This window comes from Mirounga leonina, unplaced genomic scaffold, assembly GCF_011800145.1.
Source record: "Mirounga leonina isolate KUSES-001 unplaced genomic scaffold, KU_Mleo_1.0 Mir_82, whole genome shotgun sequence".
Taxonomy (NCBI): domain Eukaryota; kingdom Metazoa; phylum Chordata; class Mammalia; order Carnivora; family Phocidae; genus Mirounga; species Mirounga leonina.
Window position 1 is genome coordinate 51,980,790 of NW_023270825.1, and position 18,156 is coordinate 51,998,945.

General features: G+C 36.0%; 1 protein-coding gene across 3 annotated transcripts in view; it reads left to right on the plus strand.

The window, feature by feature from the left end:
* Positions 1–18,156, plus strand: part of KLHL28 (kelch like family member 28) — a 42,873-nt gene that overhangs the window by 1,412 nt on the left and 23,305 nt on the right. The gene's annotated exons all lie outside the window — the stretch shown is intronic.

An 18,156-nucleotide genomic window follows, 5' to 3' on the forward strand; every position in this document is an offset into this window, starting at 1 on the left:
TCTCATATTTCCAGTGTAAGAAACTCATATTTATATTTTTACTCATATATACTCAGGCTTCAGGAACCCAACTCAAACTAAACAAAAGTAAGAGAATGAGGTACACATTAGAATGTACATATTAGAATGCCAGTTTATGTTGGAATAGAAGATAACCCTTTAGAGTGATCAGAATTTTCAGGTTGAAAAATCCAGTGCACTCTTTGCTGTAGTGAAGAACTTGGGAAGTGGAGGTTGTGTGGTAATCATGAAATCAAAGAAAAGGAACTTGGAAAGTCTTGAATGATAAATCATCATCAAAGTTACAGTAGAAGCGTAAGAATTACTCCTTTTCTCCACAGAGAATACTTTTCAAGGGTTGTGAATACTTAAGCCAACCTTTCTCTTAGAACAAAGCAAAATGAGTCTTCATTTTGACCCCTTTTCTCAGGGCTCCGTAGATCACTATGTTAAAGATTGCAATTTATTTTGTATCTGTTACATTTAATTTCTTTGATAAAGACTTGCTAGATGCATTGTCCTCCATGGTGGTTATTTAGGAAATGGGACCTTATCAACATCATGTATCCTACTAATTATCTTTTAAGGTTATTTTGTGGAAGACATATCTCATTCATTTAATGTATATTCTATTTATTTCTTTTACAAAGCAAATTTAAAAAAACTTATTCTTGAATTCCAGTAATCCAGGGAATTATAGGAATTGTATATTGACTAGAAAACCCTTTTATATTTAGCCATAAGTAGAGATAGGATAAAAATTTTTAAATCAAATTCCAGAATAGTGGAATACATTATGTGTTTAATAGTACACCTTTGAGGGGTGCCTGGATGGCTCAGTTGGTTAAGTGACTGCCTTGCGCTCGGGTCCTAATCCCAGGATCCTGGGATCAAGCTCCGCATCGGGCTCCCTGCTCGGCTGGAAGCCTGCTTCTCCCTCTCCCACTCCCCCTGCTTGTGTTCCCTCTCTTGCTGTGCCTCTCTCTCTGTCAATTAAATAAATAAATAAGGGCGCCTGGGTGGCTCAGTTGGTTAAGCGACTGCCTTCGGCTCAGGTCATGATCCTGGAGTCCCGGGATCGAGTCCCGCATCGGGCTCCCTGCTCGGCGGGGACTCTGCTTCTCCCTCTGACCCTCCTCCCCCTCATGCTCTCTGTCTCTCATTCTCTCTGTCTCAAATAAATAAATAAAATCTTAAAAAAAAAAAAAAATAAATAAATAAATAAATAAAATCTTAAAAAAAATAGTACACCTTTGAAAGTTGAAAAGCTGTAATTAAGAATACATTGAAAATAACAGATTCAGGTAAAACAAATTAAAATATCAATACTTTTTAAAAAGTTTAGTTATATTAATGGATTATAGGAATATTTCTGATACATTAATTGTTTGAGCTGGACTTACAAACACAATTGCCCTGACAACAGCTTTTATTTCCACAGTCAGAGGTAAGATATTAATTGGCTAGATGAACCACCATAGTTTTTTCTGTGTTTTAAATCAAATTTTACAGACATCCAGGAATATTGGAAATCAGTGTGAATTCTGTAAACTATTAAGACTTTTGTATAGTTTAAGAAGTTACTGTGAAGAAATGCTATGCAAAGAAAGGGTGCTATTAACAGGTCTTGATAAGACTACCATTTATTGATTGTTTGCTGTGTCATACAGGGTGGTAAATACTTAATGAATATTGACTCATTGAATTTTCAGAACAATTTTTTGAAGTTACATCTGTGTTTGTGCTGTAGCACATGTTATGGATGTTTCCATGGAAAATAATTGGACAGAGAAAGTAAAACAAATTAGTCAATGTAGCTACTTAGAGCTTTGGAACAGTTTTGGTGGGGAAGAGCTTTGAAACTATAGGATAAAATTTGATTTTTCCATTACTAATCATTCATCTATTTTATTATATATTTATTTAATTATTTTATTAGGTGTTATTTAATGATTTATATTTTAATCTTCCTTTTTGGGTTTCTGTTCTGAAATTTTTTAGTTTCTTACTTGAGCCAGAATATCAATAAGGTTAAGAAATTGTGAGTCTATTTTTATATATGTGAAATTAAACAGGTTTCCTTGATGTATATCAGAGATACATTTTCATTTATTTAGGTTTATGTTTCAAAGCCACTGTGCATTTCTGAGTCAAAACTATAATTTTAAACAAAGATCCAATTTTTGTTGCATTTCTGGTACTAATCTGTGTAAGTTCACAGGATTTCACTTTCATTGCAACCAGTTTTTCAGTGGACGGATTAATTATGTAACTTACAGTTTTTGCTGGATGTAAAAAAGGCTTTGAGGACTTTCTTTTGTATTATTTCTGACTTCATGATAATAATATTCATATTATAGTGGGCTTCTAATTTTACTTTTGTTTCTCCAGATATAATGAAAGACAATCTCAGAGAACAGGAAAATATGCCAACTTGTTCTTAGGCCCACTGATAAAATAGTATGCCATCGTTAATTGAATTCTTCTGTGAGGAGAGTTGAACTGTGGGAAAGAAATTTAAGAAAAGAACTGATCTGATAAAATACTCTAAGTTTTATAAATCACACTTTTTACAACAAAGTATAAGTGTGTTTGGGTTTTTTTTTTAACAATTCTTATTTCTCATAACCGTTTATTTGCTCTCATTGTAGCAGATAACTGCCTCCCAATTGATTTCAGCACCACTGTTTTGTAGCTTAGGTGTCAGTTAAGTAGTTACTAAACTCATAGCCTGACCTTTATTAGCTTTGTTTCAGCACCTAAAATTATGAAGCTGCTGTAGACTATGGAAAGTTTGATTTTATCTAATATTGTCTTTATACTGTGCATATTTATGTAACAAGAATGCTGCCATTATATAAGTAACAGAAGGGAATATTGTTCCATAGATCCCTCTGTATTTCATTTTCAAGCCCTAACATACTTTTGTAGCTGATCTACATAGTATGTGTGTATATTTTATATGTGTGTATACTTGTATGTGATCTATTTTTAAGTTTCTGTCCTGCAATTTTTTAGATTCTTGTTTGAGTTAAAACTTTAATAAGGTTAAGAAATTATGAATTTGTAAGTGAAGCTTTATAACATAAAGAACTCTGGAGACAGCATTCCAAGGTTTAAATCTTGTCTGGGCCTAATTTCTCTGTGCCTCAGATTACTTTATAAAATAAGAGTAATAATAACAACAACAGTACCTATCTCATGGTGTTATTCTGAGGATGAAAGGAGTTAATACATGTACAAAGCTTAGAACAGTAACTGGCCTATTTTGTCAGTCAAAGGTCTTCCAAGTAACTCTTTATAGAATAATTTTCTCAGTAGTGGCAACAATTATAAATTGGTTCAGTAAATATTTTTTACAGGTCTGTACTGTTCAGCATTGAAATTTTTTTAATGTAATGTATACAGAACATTGTTCTAAGATTAAGAAAACATTATATTCCCAGTAACATCTCTTACTACTTGTATGATCTTTGTTAATTCATTTAAACTCTCTGAACTTAAGATTCTTCATCTCTAATTCTTATGCCAAGTTTAGTGCCCTATATATACATTCTTTTTTTTTCTGTGCAAAATTTCAAAAACATGCAAAAATAATAATATCATAAACCCTCACATACCTGTCACCCAGCTTCAACAGTTAGCAACTCATGACATCATCTACATCTCCACTTACTCATCCTATATTATTTTTAAAACTATTTTATTTATTTATTTATTTATTTATTTATTTATTTATTTATTTATTTAGAGAGAACGTGCTTATGCGTGTTGGGGGGGGTACAGGGAAAGGGAGAGAGAGAGAGAGAATCTCAAGCAGACTCCTCACTGAGAGTGGAGCCCAACGCGGGGCTTAATCTCACAACCTTGAGATCATGTCCTGAGCCGAAATCAAGAGTCGGACACTTAACTGACTGAGCCACCCAAGTGCCCCTCATCCCATATTATTTTAAGCAAACCCCTGATAGCATATTATTTTACCTACAAATATTTTAGTATGTAAAAGATAAAAACTCCTAAAAGCATAACTACAGTATCATTTTTTCAGCAATGGTGATTAGTTAATACAATGAATAATCTAGTTAGTTTACAAATTTCCAGTTGTCTCCTAAATGTATGTGTCTGGGTGTGTGTGCATATGTCCGCACACATGCACACACACTTACACAGTCACAAGTTATGTTTGTTTGATATGTCTTTCAACTTTATTTTGATCTGTATGTCCATTCTCTTTCTTTTAATTTCTTTCGGTTTATTTGTGCAAGCATCTAGGTTATTCCATAATGTTTCTCACAGTCAGGATATTTTTGCTGATTGCATCCTTCTGTTACAGTTTAACATGCTGCTTCTGTTCTCTGTATTTCTTGTAAATTAATAGTTGGATCTAGATTGTTGACTGCATGTTTGATTTTGGTGTTTGGGGGGCTGGGGAGTTCAAGAATATCCATAGTTGATGTTATGGTCTTCTATCAAAAGGTCCTGATGTCTGGTTGTCTCTCTTTTTGTGATATTAGTAGCCCTTCATAATCAATACTTTTGATCAATACCTACATTTATTCATTAAGATTGTAAAATGGTGACACTTTATCATCCCTTCTTTATTAACTGGAGTACTTTTATGAAAAGAAACTTCTCCTCATGTATTTGGTACCTCAGTAGCACAGTTAGTATCAGAAAGACGTGATAAATGATCGATTCTTTCCCTTTATTTACTAGGTATCAAATAATAAATTGGTTTATTAGCATCCTCCAGTGGTGATGAATTAGGACTTTCTTTAAATTGCGATAATTGTATTATCATTATGGACTCATGGATTTATTTATTTGTTTTTAAGATTTTATTTATTTATTTGTTGGAGAAAGAGAGCACAAGCAGGGGGAGCAGCAGGCAGGCAGAGGGAAAAGCAGGCTCCCTGCTGTGCAAGGAACCCGATGCAGGACTCCATCCCAGGACCCTGGGATCATGCCCTGAGCCAAAGGCAGACACTTAACTGACTGAGCCACCCAGATGTCCCTGGACTCATGGATTTAAGCATATCTGATATGTCTTAATCAGTTGCAGTTATTGATATTCACTTTGTCCCATCTTTAACTAGTGATAGCCTATTCAACTTGGCTCCTGTTTTTTATAACCTTAGTTGTCACTCATAGCTTTCTTGCTATCTAGTATGTAAAAATTCCAAATTTATCTTGATATTTTGTGCCCAAGCCTTGAATCAGCCATTTGTACAAGGAGTTCTGGTCCCTTGAGGGGGAATGATATTTAGGGACCACATCTGGATGGTAGAAGTGCTCCTTACTACTGGGTTGGTCGTAGTTCCTAGCCCTTTTCAGTAAATGTAATTAACTTTTTCCTTAAAATAATGCATATATTTTTATACATTTGTATATCTCATATGCATTTTCTGTTATATACATAAAGTATATACTAGTACATATAATTAATGTTTCTGTATATAGATTTATTCCCTCTTATACTTTTTATTCAAAATCAGAGTACAAGGTTTATATTTAATATCTTAGTCTTACATCTTTATCTCTTTTCTCCCCTACTGAGAATTACAGATCACAGTGACCCTAGGGATGATGATATTAGAAATGCCAAGTAATTATGCAATGCACACATAACAGTTTGCAGTGCACACATAACAGTTTCAGAATACAAATAAGACTTTTACCAATAATGTGATTACTGAAAATAGCATAAGGTTTTTTTTGTTTTGTTTTAGGGCATATCCCACTAGTAACAGACCCATCAAATTACTGTTATAAAGTTATTTGGAATGGTATGGTTAGGCCACTAATTAGATAAACATTGGGTTCCTTTGCTTCCTTTTATTTTCAAGTTTCTTGTGGATTGTGTTTTTAAGATTTAATTTTGTTTTATAATTATGTAAAATACTTTCCTGATTCCCCAGACAAATCTATAAAATGGGATATATTTGTAATGTCTAGCTTCTATCTATCCCCTCTACTCCGTGCCCTCCCTCCTTCTGTAGATACCCTTTTAAAAAATATTTAATATTTCCTTTGTTTTTTAATATAAGTGAACCCGTATACTTGTAACTTCCCCTTGGATACATGGTGACATACTATATGCATACTTCTCTTCCTTGCTTGGATCAGGGAGATCCCTCTAGAGCTGTATGTACAGAGATTCCTCATTCTTTTTCCACAGCTGCATACCACTCCATTTTATGGTATGTCATACATAGTTTTTTTCATAGTTTTTTCCTTTCTTTTGTTGGTGGACATTAGAGTTGTTTTAAAATTCTTGGTCAGTTACATCTTAGTCCCTCAAGCAATTACTAGCTTTTTGCAGTTGTCATTATATATTTTTTGCCATTGCGTATCTTGAATATATTCTTAGAAGTCAGATTGTTGGGTCAAAGGGTAAATGCAGATGTTATTTTGCTAGACTTTCCAGATTTACCTCTAGACGTCTTTCTTATATCGTTTAATATTTACACAGCAATGTGTGAGAGTGCCTGTTTCTCACAGTAGTACCAACAGAGTGTATTGCCAAGAAAGCACTATTAACTTGTTTTAATCTATTTGATCATAAGTGAAGTTGAGTGATTTTTCATATAGTTAAGAACCATTTGCATTTTTTATCTAGCTGTTCATTTTTTTAGCCTATATTTCCCATAGGGCTAGGGTATTTTAGAAATGTTATACATACTCTAATATGTATTTTACATATGTTGCAGATATTTTTCTCAATCTCATATTTCTCCTTTGCTTATGATTTCTTTAGTCAAAGTATTGTAGCTAGTCAAAGCTTTGTAAGGTAATCAACTTGATCTGTCTTTTCACTTATGCTTCTGGGTTTTGTATCATAGTTAAGAAATTATTTCTAATCTTGGTTACAGAGGAATTCATCCTGTTATTTTAATAAAATATGTTGTATGACTTCACTTTTTTACATTTATACCTCTGATGCATTAAGAATTTATCCTGGTGTAGATTTGTGAAAGGGGTCTAATTTTATCTATTTTTTATAAGGCTGTTTAGTTATTCTAACATATTTATTTAAAAGCCCTGTTTTCCTCACTGATTTTGAGATACTGCCTTTATCATAAGCTAAATTTGCATATGCTAAATGATCTGTTTCGGTATTTTAATTCTTCTCCATTGGTCTGTTTCTCCAAACCAAACATTCTGTTTAATCCACAACAACAAATTTTCCAAAAATGACAAAGTTCAAGTCAAGGATAAATGATTTGCCCAAAGTATATAGCTATTAACTAGTCAAATGTAGACTTGAACTCAAATCTCTCTGGTTCTAAAATTCATACTTTTGCTCACTTTTCTTTCCTGTTTTCCATGATTTACTTTTCCTTCTGCACAAGGCTGTTACTGAGATGAAATTGTCAATGTAAACTTTCAAAAGTGAGGTTTTAAAAATTACCAGTTATTGCTTCTTTGAGTTATTTTTAGCTATTTAAAGGTAAATAGCTGAACCAAATATACTCACAGTTGTAATTCGTAATTTTGAAGGAGTTAATGGTATGACGTAGGATAATTTTTTAGCAGTTACACTTGTGCTGGCAATATTTTAACTGGTTCTCAAACATTAGCATGGCATATCAGTTGCCTGGAGGGCTTAAAAAACATATTGCTGCCCCTTCCTGTCTGTGTAGTTTCTGATTTCTTAGATGTGTGGCTGGGCTCAAGAATTTGCGTTGCTAGCAGATCCCAGGTGATGTTGATGCTGGTGGTACAAGGATCATATTTTGAGAACCATTGTTTTAAACTTCTAAAAAAAGTTAAAGTTTTGTGAATTTCTCTTAAGTCAGATTTCTTCAGAGAGGAAAGGGGTCAAATTAAAAATTTTAAGAATGATGTTATAACAGACCTCCAGTGTAATTCATTTTAAGTTCCCTATTTTTACCCTGCCCTTTTAAAGTTTTTAGTTTGAGTTGTTTTGGTTAAGCATTAAAAGTATTATCTCTTTACTTAAACTTTATTCTCAATATTTCTTTTTTTATATTTATTTAAATTCAATTAATTAACATATAATCTATTTGTTTCAGGGGTACAGGTCTGTAATTCATCAGTCTTATATAATACCCAGTGCTCATTATAATACATACCCTCCCCAATGTCCATCACCCAGTTACTCCATCTCTCCACTCCCTCTCCCCTCCAGCAACCCTCAGCTTCTTTCCTATGATTAAGAGGCTCTTATGGTTTGTCTCCCTCTCTGGTTTCGTCTTGTTTCATTTTTTCCTGTCTTCCCCTATGATCCTCTGCCTTGCTTCTTACATTCCACATATCAATAAGAACATATGATAATTCTCTTTCTCTGCTTTGTTTCACCCTGTGTAATACCCTCTAGTTCCATCCATGTCGTTGCAAATGGCAAGATTTCATTTTATGATGGCTGCATAATATTCCATTGTGTGTGTGTGTGTGTGTGTGTGTACCACATCTTTATCCATTCATCTGCCGATGAACATCTGGGCTCTTCCATAGTTTGGCTATTGTGGACAATGCTGCTGTAAACATTGGGGTGCAGATACCCGTTCAGATCACTACATTTGTATCTTCGGGGTAAATACCCAGTAGTGCAGTTGCTGGGACTTAGGGTAGCTCTATTTTCAACTTTTTGAGGAACCTCCATACTGTTTTCCAGAGTGGCTGCACCAGCTTGCATTCCCAGCAACAGTGTGGGAGGGTTCCCCTTTCTCCGCGTCCTCACCAACATCTGTCATTTCCTCACTTGTTAATTTTAGCCATTCTGACTCTTGTGAGATGGTATCTCATTGTGCTTTTGATTTGTATTTCCCTGATGCCGAGTGCTGTTGAGCACTTTTTCATGTGTTTCTTGGCCATTTGGATGTCTTCTTTGCAGAAATGTCTGTTCATGTCTTCTGTTCATTTCTTGATTGGATTATTCTTTGGGTGTTGAGTTTGACAAGTTCTTTATAGATTTTGGATACTAGCCCTTTATCTGATATGTCATTTGCAAATGTCTTCTCCCATTCTGTCCGTTGCCTTTTGGTTTTGTTGACTGTTTCCTTTGCTGTGCAAAAGCTTTTTATTTTGATGAAGTCCCAATAGTTCATTTTTGCCTTTGTTTCCCTTGCCTTTGGAGATGTGTCTAGCAAGAAGTTGCTGCAGCTGAGGTCGAAGAGAGGTTGAAGAGAGGTTGCTGCCTGTGTTCTGCTCTAGGATTTTGATGGATTCCTATCTCACATTTAGGTCTTTCATCCATTTTGACTCTATTTTTGTGTATGGTTTAAGGAAATGGTCCAGTTTCAATCATCTGCATGTGGCTGTCCAATTTTCCTAACACCATTTGTTGAAGAAGCTTTTTTTCCATTAGATATTCTTTCCTGCTTTGCTGAAGATAGTTGACCATAGTGTTGAGGGTCCATTTCTGGGTTCTCTGTTCTGTTCCACTAATCTGTGTGTCTGTTTTTGTGCCAGTACCATACTGTCTTGATGATTATAGCTTTGTAATAGAGCTTGACGTACAGAATTGTGATGCCACCAGTTTTGGTTTTCTTTTTCAAAATTACTTTGGCTATTTGGGGTCTTTTCTGGTTCCATACAAATTTTAGGATTATTTGTTCCAGTTCTGTGAAAAAAGTTGATGGTATTTTGATAGGGATTGCATTGAATCTGTACATTGCAGTAGGTAGCATAGACATTTTAACAGTATTTGTTCTTCCAATCCTTGAGAATGGAACGTTTTTCCATTTCTTTGTGTCTTCCTCAATTTCTTTCATGAGTATCCTATAGTTTTCTGAGTACGGATCCTTTGCCTCTTTGGTTAGATTTATCCCTAGGTATCTTACGGTTTTGGGTGCAATTGTAAATGGGATCGACGCCTTAATTTTTCTTTCTTCTGGCTCATTGTTGATGTAGAGAAATGCAACTGATTTCTGTGCATTGATTTTATATCCTGCCACTCTGCCGAATTCCTGTATGAGTTGTAGCAATTTTAGGGGTGGAGTCTTTTGGGTTTTCCACATAAAGTATCATGTCATCTGCAGAGTGAAAGTTTGACTTCTTTGCCACTTCGGATGCCTTTTATTTCTTTCTGTTTTCTGATTGCTGAGGCTAGGACTTCTAGTACTATGTTGAATAGCAGTGGTGATAGTGGATGTCCCTGCCTTGTTCCTGACCTTAGGGGAAAAGCTCTCAGTTTTTCCCCATTGAGAGGCATATTCGCTGTGGGTTTTTCGTAGATGGCTTTTATGATATTGAGGTATGTATCCTCTATCCCTACACTCTGAAGAATTTTGATCAAGAAAGGATGCTGTACTTTGTCCAATGTTTTTTCTGAGTCTATTGAGAGGATTATATAGTTCTTGTCCTTTCTTTTATTTATGTAGTGTATCATATTGATTGATTTGTGGATGTTGAACCAACCTTGCAGCCCAGGAATAAATCCCACTTGGTCATGGTGAATAATCCTCTTAATGTACTGTTGGATCTTATTGGCTATAGTATTTTGATGAGAATTTTTGCATCCATGTTCATCAGGGATATTGGTCTGTAATTCTCCTTTTTGGTGGGGTCTTTGTCTGGTTTTGGGATCAAGGTAATACTGGCCTCATAGAGTTTGGAAGTTTTCCTTCCATTTTGATTTTTTGAAACAGTGTCAGAAGAATAGGTATTAATTCTTCTTTAAATGTTTGGTAGAATTCCCCTGGGAAGCCATGTGGTCCTGAGCTCTTATTTGTTGGGGAATTTTTGATTACTGCTTCGATTTCCTTGCGGGTTATGATCTGTTGAGGTTTTCTATTTCTTCCTGGTTAAGTGTTGGTAGTTTATACATCTCTAGGAATGCATCCATTTCTTCCAGATTGCCTAATTTGTTGGCATATAGTTGCTCATAATATGTTCTTATAATTGTTTGTATTTCTTCTGTGTTGGTTGTGATCTCTCCTCTTTCATTCATGATTTTATTTATTTAGGTCCTTTCTCTTTTCTTTTTGATAAGTCTGGCCAGGGGTTTATCAGTCTTATCAATTCTTTCAGAGAACCAGCTCCCACTTTCATTGATCTGTTCTACTATTCTTTTGGTTTCTATTTCATTGACTTTTGCTCTAATCTTTATCATTTCTCTTCTCCTGCAGGGTTTAGGCTTTATTTGTTGTTCTTTCTCCAGCTCTTTTAGGTATAGAGTTAGGTTGTATGTTTGAGACCTTTCTTGTTTCTTGAAAAAGGCTTGTATTGCTATATGCTTCCCTCTTAGGACTGCCTTTACTGCATCCCAAAGATTTTGAACAATTGTGTTTTCATTTTCATTTGTTTCCGTGGATTTTTTTAAATTCTTCTTTAATTTCCTGGTTGACCCATTCATTCTTTATTAGGATGCTCTTTAGCCTCCATGTATTTGAGTTCTTTCCAGCTTTCCTCTTGTGATTGAGTTAGTTTCAAAGCATTGTGGTCCAAAAATATGCAGAAAATGATCCCAATCTTCTAGTACCAGTTGAGACCTGATTTGTGACCCAGGATGTGATCTATTCTGGAGAATGTTCCATGTGCACTCGAGAAGAATGTGTATTCTTTTGCTTTGGGATAGAATGTTCTGAATATATCTGTGAAGCCCATCTGGTCCAGTGTGTCATTCAAATCCCTTATTTCCTTTTTGATCTTCTCCTTAGATGATCTCTCCTTTGCAGGGGTGTGTTAAAGTCCCTTACTATTACTGTATTGTTGTCGATGTGTTTCTTTGATTTTGTCATCAATTGGCTTATATAATTGGCTGCTCCCAAGTTAGTAAACAAATATTTACAATTGTTAGATCTTCTTGTTGAATAGACCTTTTAATTATGATATAGTGTCCTTCCTCATCTCTTATTACAGTCTTTGGTTTGAAATCTAATTTGTCTGATAAAAGGATTGCCACCCCAGCTTTCTTTTGATGTCCATTAGCATGATAAATGGTTTTCCACCCCCTCACTTTAAATCTGGAGGTGTCTTTGGGTCTAAAATGACTCTCTTGCAGATAGCATTTCAGTGGGTCTTAGTTTTTTATCCAGTCTGATACCCTTTGTCTTTTGAGTGGGGCATTTAGCCCATTTACATTCAGAGTAACTATTGAAAGATATGAATTTAGTGCCATTGTATTGCCTGTAAGGTGACTGTTACTTTATATTGTCTCTCTTCCTTTCTGGTTTATGTTACTTTTGGGTTCTCTCTTTGCTTAGAGGACCCCTTTTCTATAAGGTTGGTTTGGTCATCACAAATTATTTTAATTTCTATTTGTCCTGGAAGCTTTTCATCACTCCTTCTATTTTGAATGACATCCTAGCTGGATAAAGTATTCTTGGCTGCGTATTTTTCTCATTTAGTGCTCTGAATATATCATGCCAGTCCTTTCTGGCCTGCCACGGCTGGGTGGATAGGTCTGCTGCCAATCTAATGTTTTTACCCTTGTAGGTTACCAATCTCTTATCCCCAGCTGCTTTCAGGATTTTTTCTTTGTCTCTGAGATTTGTAAGTTTCACTATTCCATGTCCGGGTGTTGACCTATTTTTATTGATTTTGAGGGGAGTTCTCTGTGCCTCCTGGATTTTGATGCCCGTTTCCTTCTCCAGATTAGGGAAGTTCTCTGCTATAATCTGCTCCCCTATACCTTCTGCCCCTCTCTCTCTTTCCTCTTCTTCTGGGATCCCAATTATTTTAATATTGTTCCACTTTATGGTATCACTTGTCTCTCGAATTTTCCTCTTGTGATCCAGTTGTTGTTTATCTCTCTTTTTCTTAGCTTCTTTATTCTCCATCATTGGTCTTCTATATCACTAATTCTCTCTTTTGCCTCATTTATCGTAGCAGTTAGAGCCTCCATTTTTTATTGCATCTCATTAATAGTCTTTTTGATTTCTACTTGGTTAGATTTTTAGTTCTTTTATTTCTCCAGAAAGGGATTCTCTAGTGTCTTCTATGCTTTTTTCAGACCCAGCCAGTATCTTTTTTTTTTTTTAATTTTATTTATTTGTCAGCACAAAAGCGGGGGGAGCTGCAGGCAGAGGGAGAAGTAGGCTTCTCGAGGAGCCCAATGTGGGACTTGATCCCAGGACCCTGAGATCATGACCTGAGTGGAAGGCAGACACTCAACCAACTGAGCCACCCAGGCGTCCCAGGCCCAGCTACTATCTTTATAATCGTTATTCTGAACTCTATTTCTAACATCTTACTAATGTCCATATTCATTAGGTTCCTGGCAGTCAGTACTGCCTCTTATTCTCTTTTTTGAGGTGAGTTTTTCCATCTTGTCATTCTGTCCAGGGAAAAATAGAGGAATGAGAGAACAAAATAGTAAAATGGCAACAACAACCCCAGAGAAATATACACGAAACAAATCAGAAGAGATCGGAAACCTGGTGGGGGGGCTGCGGGGGGGGGGAATATAAACAGTCAGGTGTGCAGAATAGAGCAATACATTTCTGTGTGTATTTTGGTCTGTTTTTCAGAAAACTAGGTCCCAAAATTGTAAAGAAGGAAAAGCTTATATATGTACAAAAATAAAATTAAATACAATGAAAGGGTAGAATGTAACAAAAATGGAAATTAAAAGACAAGAAAAAACAAAAGCAAAAAACCAAGAACAACAACAACAAAGGAAGGGATCTAAACAGACAAGTGAACAGAACAGCCATACACTATCTCCTGAGTGTATTTTGGTCAGTTTTAGAGGAAACTACATCTCAAAATTGTAAAGAAAGAAAAACTTGTATATGCAAAAATAAAACTAAATACATTGAAAGGATGAAATGTAACTGTAAAAGTGAAAATTAAAAAAAGATTTAAAAAGGAGTTGATAAAATAAGAAATCGGTTGAAAAAAGGAAGGAAGAAACATTTTTTAAAAAATAAAGAAAATTTAAAAAATTAAAGTTGAAAGTGTAAGGAATCATGGGGAAAAAGTCATGATTTCTATGTGCTATGTGGAGTTTTGTAGTTCTCATTGATCAGTAAACTTGGTCTTGGCTGGATGTTCTTGCTGATCTTCTGGGAGAGGGGCCTGTCGCCTTGATTCTCAAGTGTCTTTGCCCCAGGCAGAATTGTACCACCCTTGCCAGGGGGCCAAGCTAAGAAATATGCTCTGGTTTGCTCTATGTGGCTTTTGTTCCCTGAAAGCTTTCAGCACAGCTTTAAAGGATGAGAATGAAAATTGTGGCCTCCCAATCTCTGGCCTCCCAATCTATGGGGCCCGGGTGCCCCACTCTTCAGTGAGCCCTCAGGGAAAAGCAGTCAATCACTCTTGTCTCCCTGGTCTCTGGCAGCACTCCATGCTCACCCAGCCTGTGACTGAGCATTTCTGTCTCAGGCACGTGACCCCCTTTCGAGTCTCCAAATCCTGCAGATTCCTGTGGCGTGCTCCCGTGTCACTCTTCCCGGGGGAGGAAATGGGGGTCTCTCCGGTTCTGCTGCTTGTTGGGCCCCTGCTCAGAGAGCAGTCCCCTCTGTGCCATAGTTCACAGTTTATGGCAACCCTGAGCTGAGAGCCCACTCCTGGGTTCACTGATTGCAGCCAGCTTCCCCCCCTCCGATGCCTGGGAGCCCTGCCACACTCAGGCACCCCCAGTCTTCCTGTGACCCCAAGGATCCTGAGACCACACTGTCCCAGCTAGGGTTTTGTCCCAGCTTAGCAGCCTGAGGTACGTCCCTCACCAGAACAGACTTCTAAAAGTTCTGTTTTTGTGCTCTGCTGCTAAATCACTTGCCAGTAGCTGGCTGATGGAGGTTCCCTCCCCACCGCAGTCTGTCTCCCCATATACAGCCTCCAATTCACTTCTCCACACCTCCTACCTTGCAGAAAGTGGTTGCTTCTCTATTCATAGAGTTACAGCTGTTTTTTTCTTCCATCTCTGGTTGAGTTCACATGTGTTCAGAATGATTTGATAGCTATCTAGCTGACTTCCTGGGACCAGAGGAAATTGAGGTCTCTTACTCCTCCATCATCTTGGACTCCTTCCCTTTTCTCAATATTTCTTAATGAACATTGATTGTGTCATTTGTATCCTGTACAGTGATGTACAGAAGTATGTATGGGTGTTCTTTTACAAAGTCATCTTTACTAGTACCCTTCCTTTGAGTGGTTTTTAAAACTTTGATCATTTTTATTATTTGGGGGGATACTAAGAAAGTAGGATAAAGGAGAAATACTATAGAGGATATAAGTGTAGGAAAACAGCTTCATTATGACCTTCATCATAACCTTGTATATGGCCAGGTAGGCAAAAGCTTGGATCCTGGGACCACAGCTTATCTGAGCATTGGACACCTTGTGATTCTTCTGAAATGAGAGAAGGCCATCTCCCACTTCACTCTTTACAAACCCCAAGAGTCTGTCCTCATGAGACAGCTTCCTTTCAATTCCCTTTCAATTCCCTGATTATGATGAGGTGTGGGGCTTTCATGTCCCCCCTACCCCAAAGAATAGAGCTGCAGAATATAAAACTGCCTAGCTGCAGTCTAGTTTGGGTTCTTCACAGCTTGTGTTGCCATCATCTAGCCCCTTTTGTTTTGGTGTTGTCCTTTTTGGAGTGTGAGACAAGGATTCAGGAAGCTTAGTCTTTGGTTTACTCTTCTTTTCACTATCTGTAACTAATAAACTGTCAAAATTTAAAAGTGGCTTTTCGTATCTTTTCTGGTCAAATTAGCCAGGCTTTGATTATGTTAGTTCACTTGATAGTAAGTAAGCTTCGTTTGTATTTTAGTAACCATGAAAGGAAGTCACATGGGTTAGCTAGCAAAAAATAAGCCTTTTTAAGGATGATAATGATAATAGTAAATAGCCTCTAACAGTTATTGAGTTATGTGTACTGTTTTATCTGTGTTTTACACATGAGAAAACTGAGACTTTAAAAGATCACTTTCCCAAGGTCACATAGCTAGTAAATACTAAAGACAATGTTGTAACCCTAGGACCCTGATTCCTGAGCCCAGTCTCTTAAAATCATACTGTTCTGCATATATGGATATTTGAGATCTACACACACACACACACACACACGTGTGTGTGTGTTTTGTGTGTATATATGTGTGTATTTTTACAAATCAGTATTGTATCATGCTTTCATATCATATGTTAATGGTAATTTATTGGTCTTGAATATACAAAACTTAGTTTAATATAAGGATCTGTCACTATATGATTCCTATTTATATAAAAACAAATCGAATCAATAACTCATTAACTTGATTTACAAATGAACGATTCTGCAATAGTTTGTGGGGCACAGGATGTCAGTGGTACAGGGTAGATTTCTTACCTAGCAGTGAGAGATGATGCAACACAGAAAGCAGAATACCTCTTAAGTAAACAACTTGAGAAATTCACTAGTAATAAAATAACTTATTGATAAAATAATATTTATCAAGAGCTTACTTAGTGATAAATGCTATTCTAAGCACTTTATATGTATAAATTTATTTAATCCTCCAAACAGCCCTATGTTATTGTATTATTATTATTGAATAACTTTTAGGTTTTTTACATGATAACCCTCTCAGATTTCCTTCTCTTTAGACTCAACATCCTCAGTTCCATTACCCAAAAGACATGATTTGAATTTCTTTTCTTCATCATGTGTTATACTTTGTTCAGCTCCCTTTTAAAAGATGGTACCTAAAATCTGTACTCCAGAATGTGGTGTGACATTCCCAGAGCAAAGTGAGAATATCTCCTCTAGTTCTGCATATTATAGTTACATTATTGCAACTTAAACCTACATAAGCTTAGTATACTAAAATAATACTAAAATTAAAACCCTTGAGCCCTTTAAACACATCCTACAGACGAGTCTTTTCTCTCTTAAGTTATACTTAATGTAGTTGTTTTGGAATCCACTTTGGAATCTTAATATTTATCCCTCTTAAATTTCTTATTAGATATCAGGTCTTTTGGATCCTTGATTTGTTAACCAATGATTTTGCTGTCTTTGGAAACTTCATGTCTGTAGAGCTGAAGGGCATGCCCAAGTATCTTCATTTTGGCCTTATAGCATACTCTAGAAGCCTTCCTCCAGGTAGACCTCATTCCATTAAGTAGTATGTGCTAGTGTTGCTAATTTAGCTAACTGAACTAGCTTATATTTTTTAGTTTCACTGTCAAGAAAATCATGAAAGTCATTGTAAAATTCTTTACAAACATCGGGTGTATTTTCTTGACCTCTAAGTCTTCTAAATATATCAAAAAGAGAAGATTAGTCTGTGACATGTCTTATTATTATTAGCTCATCCATCCTAGTCCTAGAGGTCACTATGTCCTCTACTAGATATTCAGAAATCAAACATTTATTTTAAAATGTTATTTGAAATTAACATTAACCTCACCCAAAATGTTTGTAGAATTTACTGTCTTATTTTTGAAAACAGTCTCCGGTCTTGTGGCCCTGGCAGTGATTCAGGGATTTTATTTGAAGATTCTTTTAAGTATCTTGGAACATTATTATTTAGTCTGGGAAGATGTGAGCTTATAAAGTAGCTAGGTGTCCTATTTTTTAAAGACTATCTTTTTAGAGCAGTTTTAGGTTCACAGCAAAATTGAGAGGAAGGTACAGAGATTTCCCATATATATCCTGCCCCAGCACATGCATACTATCCCCCATTATCAACATGCCCACCAGAGTGGTACATTTGTTACCTACCTACATTGATTCATCATTATCACTCAAAGTCCATAAATTCACTCTTGGTATTATACATTCATGGATTTGGACAAATGTATAATGACACATATCTACCATTATAGTATCATACAGAGTAATTTCACTGCCCTAAAAAATCCTGTGTGCTTCACCTGTTCATCCCTCCCTTCCTTCTAATCCCTAGCAACCACTGATCTTTTTATTGTCTCCATAGGTTTGCCTTTTCCAGAATGTCCTATAATTGGAATCATATAGTATATAGCCTTTTCAGATTGGCTTCTTTCACTTGGCAATATGCATTTAAGTTTTCTCCATGTTTTTTCATGGCTTGATATGAAGCATTTCTTTTTGGCACTGAATAATATCCCATTGTTCTGATGTACCACAGTTTACCCATTCACCTAATGAAGGACATCTTGGTTGCTTCCAGGTGTTAGCACTTATGAATAAAGCTGCCGTAAGCACCCATGTGCAGTTTTTGTGTGGACGTAAGTTTTCAGTTCATTTCGATAAACACGAGAGGGCAGTTGCTGGATTAT